Source organism: Triticum aestivum, chromosome 5D (assembly GCF_018294505.1).
Source record: "Triticum aestivum cultivar Chinese Spring chromosome 5D, IWGSC CS RefSeq v2.1, whole genome shotgun sequence".
NCBI classification, from domain to species: domain Eukaryota; kingdom Viridiplantae; phylum Streptophyta; class Magnoliopsida; order Poales; family Poaceae; genus Triticum; species Triticum aestivum.
The window spans coordinates 32,702,963-32,714,236 of record NC_057808.1 but is presented as its reverse complement, the minus strand read 5'-3'; positions in this window follow the sequence as shown (position 1 = coordinate 32,714,236).

Here is an 11,274-nt window from a genome sequence, read left to right as displayed (position 1 = left end):
GAGCCTCTGCCTCCCGGTCCTCCTTTAGTATCGCCAGGTTGAACTGCTGGTCCACCTGCACCATGGGGGACTCGGACGCCGGCAGAAAGTCGACGTCCATCGTCTCATACCCATCGGGGGCCTTCTACGCCGCGACCTCCGCCATGAACATTGGATCGGCTTCCTCCTCCTCGTAGCTTGGCTCCAGAGAACTCAGGGATTGGCCCGCCGCAAAGCGAGCTTGGGAACGGAGGTCTCTGGCGCCGACCGCCGCCGCGATTTCTGCGCGGCGCTCCGGCGTCAGCATCTTGTAGTACGTGATCTTGCGGCGCACCATGGATTTCCGGCGAACTAGGGGACGCTTGATGCGGGCTAGGGGATCGAAAAGTGGGGGAAGGGGCTAGAGATTAGGTGTGGTTTTAGGGCAGTGGCTGGCGTAGGCCGAGCAGCGAAGGTTCTGGTGTGAATAGTGGTTCCGGTGACGACCGGTCAATCGGTTTTGGCTGTACATCGCTCTTGTCGCCTTCGCATTGCAGCCCGGCACGCTGGACCCTCCACGTCGCTCACCGAATGGTGAAGGAAATATGCCCTAGAGGCAATAATAAAGTTATTATTTATTTCCTTATATCATGATAAATGTTTATTATTCATGCTAGAATTGTATTAACCGGAAACATAATACATGTGTGAATACATAGACAAACAGAGTGTCACTAGTATGCCTCTACTTGACTAGCTCGTTAATCAAAGATGGTTATGTTTCCTAGCCATAGACATAAGTTGTCATTTGATTAACGAGATCACCTCATTAGGAGAATGACGTGATTGACTTGACCCATTCCGTTAGCTTAGCACCCGATCGTTTAGTATGTTGCTATTGCTTTCTTCATGACTTATACATGTTCCTCTGACTATGAGATTATGCAACTCCCGTTTACCGGAGGAACACTTTGTGTGCTACCAAACGTCACAACGTAAATGGGTGATTATAAAGGTGCTCTACAGGTGTCTCCAAAGGTACTTGTTGGGTTGGCGTATTTCGAGATTAGGATTTGTCACTCCGATTGTCGGAGAGGTATCTCTGGGCCCACTCGGTAATGCACATCACTATAAGCCTTGCAAGCATTGTGACTAATAAGTTAGTTGCGGGATGATGTGTTACGGAACGAGTAAAGAGACTTGCCGGTAACGAGATTGAACTAGGTATCGAGATACCGACGATCGAATCTCGGGCAAGTAACATACTGATGACAAAGGGAACAACGTATGTTGTTATGCAGTCTGACCGATAAAGATCTTCGTAGAATATGTGGGAGCCAATATGGGCATCCAGGTCCCGCTATTGGTTATTGACCGGAGACGTGTCTCGGTCATGTCTACATAGTTCTCGAACCCGTTGGGTCCGCACGCTTAAAGTTACGATGACAGTTTTATTATGAGTTTATGTATGTTGATGTACCGAAGGAGTTCAGAGTCCCGGATGAGATCGGGGATATGACGAGGAGTCTCGAAATGGTCGATACGTAAAGATCGATATATTGGACGACTATATTCGGACTTCGGAAAGGTTCCGAGTGATTCGTGTATTTTTCGGAGTACCGGAGAGTTACGGGAATACGTATTGGGCCTTATTGGGCCATACGGGAAAGAAGAAAAAGGGCCTCAAGGGTGGCCGCACCCCTCCCCTTGGCTGGTCCGAATTGGACTAGGGAAGGGGGGCGCCCCCTTCCTTCCTTCTCTTTTTCCCTTCCTCTTTTCCTATTCCATATGGGAGGTGGAATCCTACTAGGACTAGGGAGTCTTAGTAGGACTCCACACTTGGTGCGCCCCCTCCTAGGGCCGGCCTCCTCCTCCCTTGCTCCTTTATATACGGGGGCAGGGGGCACCCCAGAGACACAACAATTGATCCTTGAGATCTTTTAGCCGTGTGCGGTGCCCCCTCCATCAAATTACACCTCGATAATACCGTTGCGGAGCTTAGGCGAAGCCCTGCGTCGGTAGAACATCATCATCGTCACCACGCCGTCATGCTGCTCTCCCTCAACACTCGGCTGGATCGGAGTTCGAGAGACGTCATCGAGCTGAACGTGTGTAGAACTCGGAGGTGCCGTGCGTTCGGTACTTGATCGGTCGGATCGTGAAGACGTACGACTACATCAACCGCGTTGTGATAACGCTTCCGCTATCGGTCTACGAGGGTACGTGAACAACACTCTCCCCTCTCGTTGCTATGCATCACCATGATCTTGCGTGTGCGTAGGAATTTTTTTTTGAAATTACTACGTTCCCCAACAGTGGTGTCAGAGCCAGGTTTTATGCGTTGATGTTATGCACGAGTAGAACACAAGTGAGTTGTGGGCGATATAAGTCATACTGCTTACCAGCATGTCATACTTTGGTTCAGCAGTATTGTGAGATGAAGCGGCCCGGACCGACATTACGCGTACGCTTACGCGAGACTGGTTTCACCGTTCGAAGCACTCGTTGCTTAAAGGTGACTGGCGGGTGTCTGTCTCTCTCACTTTAGTTGAACCGAGTGTGGCTACGCCCGGTCCTTGCGAAGGTTAAAACAGCACCAACTTGACAAACTATCGTTGTGGTTTTGATGTGTAGGTAAGAACGGTTCTTGCTAAGCCCGTAGCAGCCACGTAAAACTTGCAACAACAAAGTAGAGGACGTCTAACTTGTTTTTGCAGGGCATGTTGTGATGTGATATGGTCAAGACATGATGTGATATAATGTGTTGTATGAGATGATCATGTTTTGTAACCGAGTTATCGGCAACTGGCAGGAGCCATATGGTTGTCGCTTTATTGTATGAGATGCAATCGCCATGTAATAGTTTTACTTTATCACTAAGCGGTAGCAATAGTCGTAAAAGCAATCAGTTGGCGAGACGACAACGATGCTACGATGGAGATCAAGGTGTCGCGCCGGTGACGATGGTGATCATGACGGTGCTTCGGAGATGCAGATCACAAGCACGGTGCTTCGGAGATGGAGATCACAAGCACAAGATGATGATGGCCATATCATATCACTTATATTGATTGCATGTGATGTTAATCCTTTATGCATCTTATCTTGCTTTGATTGACGGTAGCATTATAAGATGATCTCTCACTAAAATTTCAAGATAAAAGTGTTCTCCCTGAGTATGCACCGTTGCAAAAGTTCTTCGTGCTGAGACACCACGTGTTAATCGGGTGTGATAGGCTCTACGTTCAAATACAACGGGTGCAAAACAGTTGCACACGCGGAATACTCAGGTTAAACTTGACGAGCCTAGCATATACAGATATGGCCTCTGAACACAGAGACCGAAAGGTCGAGCGTGAATCATATAGTAGATATGATCAACATAGTGATGTTCACCATTGAAACTACTCCATCTCACGTGTTAATCGGACATGGTTTAGTTGCTTTGGATCACGTAATCACTTAGATGATTAGAGAGATGTCTATCTAAGTGGGAGTTCTTAAGTAATATGATTAATTGAACTTAAATTTATCATGAAGTTAGTCCTGATAGTATTTTGCAAATTATGTTGTAGATCAATAGCTCGCGTTGTTGCTTCCCTGTGTTTATTTTTTGTTCCTAGAGAAAAATTATGTTGAAAGATGTTAGTAGCAAAGATGCGGATTGGATCCGTGATTTGAGGATTATCCTCATTGCTGCACAGAAAAATTATGTCCTTGATGCACCGCTAGGTGACAGACCTATTGCAGGAGCAGATGCAGACGTTATGAACGTTTGGCTAGCTCAATATGATGACTACTTGATAGTTTAGTGCACCATGCTTAACGGCTTAGAATCGGGACTTCAAAGACGTTTTGAACGTCATGGACCATATGAGATGTTCCAGGAGTTGAAGTTAATATTTCAAGCAAATACCCGAGTTGAGAGATATGAAATCTCCAACAAGTTCTATAGCAAAAAGATGGAGGAGAATCGCTCAACTAGTGAGCATGTGCTCGGATTGTCTGGGTACTACAATCGCTTGAATCAAGTGGGAGTTAATCTTCCAGATAAAATAGTGATTGACAGAATTCTCTAGTCACCATCACCAAGTTAGTAGAACTTCGTGATGAACTATAGTATGCAAGGGATGACGAAAGTAATTCCCGAGCTCTTCGTGATGCTGAAATCGACGAAGGTAGAAATCAAGAAAAACATCAAGTGTTGATGGTTGACGAGACCACTAGTTTCAAGAAAAGGGCAAAGGGAAGAAGGGGAACTTCAAAAAGAACGGCAAGCAAGTTGCTGCTCAAGTGAAGAAGCCTAAGTCTGGTCCTAAGCCTGAGACTAAGTGCTTCTACTACAAAGGGACTGGTCACTGGAAGCGGAACTACCCCAACTATTTGGTGGATAAGAAGGATGGCAAAGTGAACAAAGGTATATTTGATATACAGATTATTGATGTGTACTTTACTAGTGTTTATAGCAATCCCTCGGTAATTGATACTGGTTCAGTTGCTAAGAGTAGTAACTCGAAACGGGAGTTGCAGAATAAACAGAGACCAGTAAAAGTGAACAAAGGTATATTTGATATACAGATTATTGATGTGTACTTTACTAGTGTTTATAGCAACCCCTCGGTAATTGATACTGGTTCAGTTGCTAAAGAGTAGTAACTCGAAAACGGGAGTTGCAGAATAAATAGAGACTAGTAAAAGGCGAGGTGACGATGTGTGTTGGAAGTAGTTCCAAGATTGATATGATCATCATCGCACACTCCCTGTACTTTCGGGATTAGTGTTGAAACTAAATAAGTGTTATTTGGTGTTTGCGTTGAGCATGAATATGATCTGATCATGTTTATTGCAATACGGTTATTCATTTAAGTTAGAGAACAATTGTTGTTCTGTTTACATGAATAAAACCTTTATGGTCATACACACCAACGAAAATGGTTTGTTGGATCTCGATCGTAGTGATACACATATTCATAATATTGAAGCCAAAAGATGCAAAGTTAATAATGATAGTGCAACTTATTTGTGGTACTGCCGTTTAGGTCATATTGGTGTAAAGCGCATGAAGAAACTCCATACTGATGGGATTTTGGAATCACTTGATTATGAATCACTTGATGCTTGCGAACCGTGCCTCATGGGCAAGATGACTAAAACGCCGTTCTCCGGAACTATGGAGAGAGCAACAGATTTGTTGGAAATCATACATACAGATGTATGTGATCCGATGAATATTGAGGCTCGTAGCAGGTATCATTATTTTCTGACCTTCACAGATGATTTGAGCAGATATGGGTATATCTACTTGATCAAACACAAAGTCTGAAACATTTGAAAAGTTCAAAGAATTTTAGAGTGAAGTGGAGAATCATCGTAACAAGAGAATAAAAGTTTCTACGATATGATCGCAGAGGTAAATATTTGAGTTACGAGTTTGGCCTTCAGTTAAAACAATGTGAAATAGTTTCACTACTCACGCCACCTGGAACACCACAGTGTAATGGTGTGTCCGAACGTCATAACCGTACTTTATTGGATATAGTGCAATCTATGATGTCTCTTACCAATTTACCACTATCGTTTTGGGTTATGCATTAGAGATAGCTACATTCACGTTAAATAGGGCACCATCAAAATCCGTTGAGACGACACCTTATGAACTGTGGTTTGGCAAGAAACCAAAGTTGTCGTTTCTTAAAATTTTGGGGTTGCGATGCTTATGTGAAAAAATTTCATCCTGATAAGCTCAAACCCAAATCGGAGAAATGTGTCTTCATAGGATACCCAAAGGAGATAGTTGGGTACACCTTCTATCACAGATCCAAAGGCAAGACATTCCTTGCTAAGTATGGATCCTTTCTAGAGAAGGAGTTTCTCTCAAAAGATGTGAGTGGGAGGAAAGTAGAACTTGATGAGGTAACTGTACCTGCTCCCTTATTGGATCACAGAAATCTGTTCCTATGACTTCTACACCAATTAGTGAGGAAGTTAATGATGATGATCATGTAACTTCAGATCAAGTTACTACCAAACCTCGTAGGTAAACCAGAGTAAGATCCGCACCAGAGTGGTACGGTAATCCTGTTCTGGAGGTTATGTTACTAGACCATGACAAACCTACGAACTATGAAGAAGCGATGGTGAGCCCAGATTCCGCAAAATGGCTTGAGGCCATGAAATCTAAGATGAGATCCATGTATGAGAACAAAGTGTGGACTTTGGTTGACTTGCCCGATGATCGGCAAGCAATTGAGAATAAATGGATTGTCAAGAGGAAGACGGACACTGATAGTAGTATCACTATCTACAAAGCTAGAATTGTCGCAAAAAGGTTTTCGACAAGTTCAAGATGTTGACTACGATGAGAGTTTCTCACTCGTATCTATGCTTAAGTCTGTCCGAATCATGTTAGCAATTGCCGCATTTTATGAAATCTGGCAAAGGGATAAACAAAACTGCATTCCTTGATGGATTTATTAAAGAAGAGTTGTATATGATACAACCAGAAGGTTTTGTCAATCCTAAAGGTGCTAACAAAATATGCAAGCTCCAGCGATCCATCTATGGACTGGTGCAAGCATCTCGGAGTTGGAATATACACTTTGATAAGTTGATCAAAGGATATAGTTTTATACAGACTTGCGGTGAAGCCTGTATTTACAAGAAAGTGAGTGGGAGCACTACAGCATTTCTGATAAGTATATGTGAATGACATATTGTTGATCGGAAATAATGTAGAATTATTCTGTAAAACATAAAGGAGTGTTTTGAAATGAGTTTTTTCAAAGAAAGACCTCGGTGAAGCTGCTTACATATTGAGCATCAAGATCTATAGAGATAGATGAAGACGCTTGATAAGTTTTTCAATGAGTACATACCTTAACAAAATTTTGAAATAGTTAAAAATAGAACAGTCAAAGAAAGAGTTCTTGCCTATGTTACAAGGTGTGAAATTGAGTAAAGACTCAAAGCCCGACCACGGCAAAAGATAGAAAGAGAATGAAAGTCATTCCCTATGCCTTGGCCATAGGTTCTATAAAGTATGCCATGCTGTGTACCAGATCTATTGTATACCCTACACTGATTTTGGCAAGGGAGTACAATAGTGATCTAGGAGTAGATCACTGGACAGCGGTCAAAATTATCCTTACTGGAATAAGGATATGTTTCTCGATTATGGAAGTGACAAAAGGCTCGTCGTAAAAGGTTACGTCGATGCAAGTTTTGACACTAATCTAGATGACTCTAAGTCTCGGTCTAGATACATATTGAAAGTGGGAGCAATTAGCTAGAGTAGCTCCATGCAGAGCATTGTAAACATAGAAATTTGCAAAATACTTACGGATCTGAATGTGACAGACCCGTTGACTAAAATTATCTCACAAGCAAAACATGATCACACCATAGTACTCTTTGGGTGTTAATCACAGCGATGTGAACTAGATTACTGACTCTAGTAAACCCTTTGGGTGATGGTCACATGATGATGTGAACCATGGGTGTTAATCACATGGTGATGTGAACTATTCATGTTAAATCACATGGCGATGTGAACTAGATTATTGACTCTAGTGCAAGTGGGAGACTGAAGAAAATATGCCCTAGAGGCAATAATAAAGTTATTATTTATTTCCTTATATCATGATAAATGTTTATTATTCATGCTAGAATTGTATTAACCGGAAACATAATACATGTGTGAATACATAGACAAACAGAGTGTCACTAGTATGCCTCTACTTGACTAGCTCGTTAATCAAAGATGGTTATGTTTCCTAGCCATAGACATAAGTTGTCATTTGATTAACGAGATCACCTCATTAGGAGAATGACGTGATTGACTTGACCCATTCCGTTAGCTTAGCACCCGATCGTTTAGTATGTTGCTATTGCTTTCTTCATGACTTATACATGTTCCTCTGACTATGAGATTATGCAACTCCCGTTTACCGGAGGAACACTTTGTGTGCTACCAAACGTCACAACGTAAATGGGTGATTATAAAGGTGCTCTACAGGTGTCTCCAAAGGTACTTGTTGGGTTGGCGTATTTTGAGATTAGGATTTGTCACTCCGATTGTCGGAGAGGTATCTCTGGGCCCACTCGGTAATGCACATCACTATAAGCCTTGCAAGCATTGTGACTAATAAGTTAGTTGCGGGATGATGTGTTACGGAACGAGTAAAGAGACTTTCCGGTAACGAGATTGAACTAGGTATCGAGATACCGACGATCGAATCTCGGGCAAGTAACATACTGATGACAAAGGGAACAACGTATGTTGTTATGCGGTCTGACCGATAAAGATCTTCGTAGAATATGTGGGAGCCAATATGGGCATCCAGGTCCCGCTATTGGTTATTGACCGGAGACGTGTCTCGGTCATGTCTACATAGTTCTCGAACCCGTAGGGTCCACACGCTTAAAGTTACGATGACAGTTTTATTATGAGTTTATGTATGTTGATGTACCGAAGGAGTTCAGAGTCCCGGATGAGATCGGGGACATGACGAGGAGTCTCGAAATGGTCGAGACGTAAAGATCGATATATTGGACGACTATATTCGGACTTCGGAAAGGTTCCGAGTGATTCGGGTATTTTTCGGAGTACCGGAGAGTTACGGCAATACGTATTGGGCCTTATTGGGCCATACGGGAAAGAAGAAAAAGGGCCTCAAGGGTGGCCGCACCCCTCCCCTTGGTCTGGTCCGAATTGGACTAGGGAAGGGGGGCGCCCCCTTCCTTCCTTCTCTTTTTCCCTTCCTCTTTTCCTATTCCATATGGGAGGTGGAATCCTACTAGGACTAGGTAGTCTTAGTAGGACTCCACACTTGGTGCGCCCCCTCCTAGGGCCGGCCTCCTCCTACTTTGCTCCTTTATATACGGGGGCAGGGGGCACCCCAGAGACACTACAATTGATCCTTGAGATCTTTTAGCCGTGTGCGGTTCCCCCCTCCACCAAATTACACCTCGATAATACCATTGCGGAGCTTAGGCGAAGCCCTGCGTCGGTAGAACATTATCATCGTCACCACGCCGTCGTGCTGACGGAACTCTCCCTCAACACTCGGCTGGATCGGAGTTCGAGAGACGTCATCGAGCTGAACGTGTGTAGAACTCGGAGGTGCCGTGCGTTCGGTACTTGATCGGTCGGATCGTGAAGACGTACGACTACATCAACCGCGTTGTGATAACGCTTCCGCTATCGGTCTACGAGGGTACGTGGACAACACTCTCCCCTCTCGTTGCTATGCATCACCATGATCTTGCGTGTGCGTAGGAATTTTTTTTGAAATTACTACGTTCCCCAACAAATGGAACACACTTCGTCTTCCGTTTTCCCTTGCTTGTGGGACCGCAGTTGAGAGCAAACCAACGTCCTTCCCCCTCCCCCGCCCGCGTCATTTTATGCAGAGTAAATAAAAACAGAGGGAGTATACTACGGATGAGGATCCCCTGACGTGGCCGAACCCATTGAGTAACTGACATGCGGGGCCTAGCAAGCATGGGGTCCGCCAGTAAGTGACCGAAAGGGAGGGTAAGGCAGGGATACGTATGTGAAAGGAGCTTCCAATGATATAATTTTCACATTATACATCTCATGTAATATTAATCTTGTCAATAGTCAAATGCGGTTTTGAAAAACCCATTAGAGCATGGTTAATAATATAGCCAGTCGATGGCTATAAGGAACTGCCATGTCATCTATAGCCATCATCTATTATATGCACTCATACAGTAGTGTGGGCTATAAGGTTGGCTATTTCCCGCAAAAAAAATTATAAGGTTGGCTATTGTATTAGTACTTTTTTCCATCTCCTCTCCATCTCTTTCTTCATATTTATTGTACGTATTTAACTAGGAATGCGTATATAGCTAGGCTCTTGCATGAGAGCTCACTCCCCTTACTTTTTCACATCTCTCTCCTCCACATAGGCCCTATATAAATGGAAGGAGGGAGTACAACTATGAGCACTGCATACTCTAGTACAGATGTTGTCAGTACTCCACTAGTACTATTGGACAGGGAGCTTAAAAAAGTTACTATTGGACTGGCTATACGTGGCGAAATCCTAGTAGGAAGAGCATGCGCGAGAACAAGCACATTCACGTGGTTGAAAACAAATTGGAAACCATCTCGAGTACAAATCTAGGAGTACGTACGAATCTAACAATATTGATTGGGCGTTGTTGAATGTTGATACTTTTTTTATCAAAGTAGAGATACTTTGACTACACATAAAACTTATATGTAAACTAGAAAGGATAGGAGGGAGTATATTGTACGTTCAAAAACGAAACGAACATTGAATACCCTTTATATATGATTTGCGGATGCTATGATCACCGGTTCAAAATTTTGAATCCGCCTTAGGTATCACACATGCCCCCACTCGTTCTCTCTCGATTTCATCTCGGGGTCCGGAGATCGATTGAAAGAGGACTAGGGTGGGTACAATACGTTCGTTTCGCTTATGAACGTACAATATACTCCCTCTGATCCACACAGACCCCCCCCCCCCCCCGCGGGTCATTTCTATCATAGAAACAGACCAAACCTTTATCTCCTTGCACGACACGCAATTGATCTCTGAACATCAATCGATCTCGTCAACATGTGTCGGGGCATGCATGAACCGAATGGGATGCCAAAACTAAGACGCGAAGCGACACGTAGTGGAGGCAAAGTGAAACTTCAAACGAACCGTTTGTTTGTATGCATGTCAGACAAATTACAAATAAACATTGGAAATACAAGCATGGTCTAGGCCCACATGCGAATGATACTCGGCAGAATGTTCAAATGAGGCATGCGGGAGGATGGACTCGACCGGAGGGCGACATGATCGATGGAGAAGAGGGTTGGAGATGAATGAGAAATAAGCAAACGCCACATGATTATACTTGACCGGCTCAAATAAACAATAAGTTGTCTCGCTTGGCCTACATAGTGAAAGGCCTAATGCGCAACGCGGAGCACTGACGCTCGAATATGGCCGGGAAAACAGGGAAACCGACATGTGGGGCACACCTGTCGGGACGACGTAGCGCAAACTAGTCCAATGGAGGAGCTGGCCCACGACCTCCTCGCCACCGGCAACCGTTCATGTGGGTCGTGGGGGCCAACAACGTGGCGCAGCTCCAGCACCGCCTCTGGACACGGCGACCGCGGTGAGCGACACGCTCATCGGCACTAGACACGGTCAGTTTCAGTGTGTCGAGGGTGGCGTTAGTGTTGTGGCACGGCCAACAGCTAGTATGTTTGGTTTGTGCCCAAGGTTGCCCCATCAAAGCATTGGGTAGCCAAAATTTCGGTTG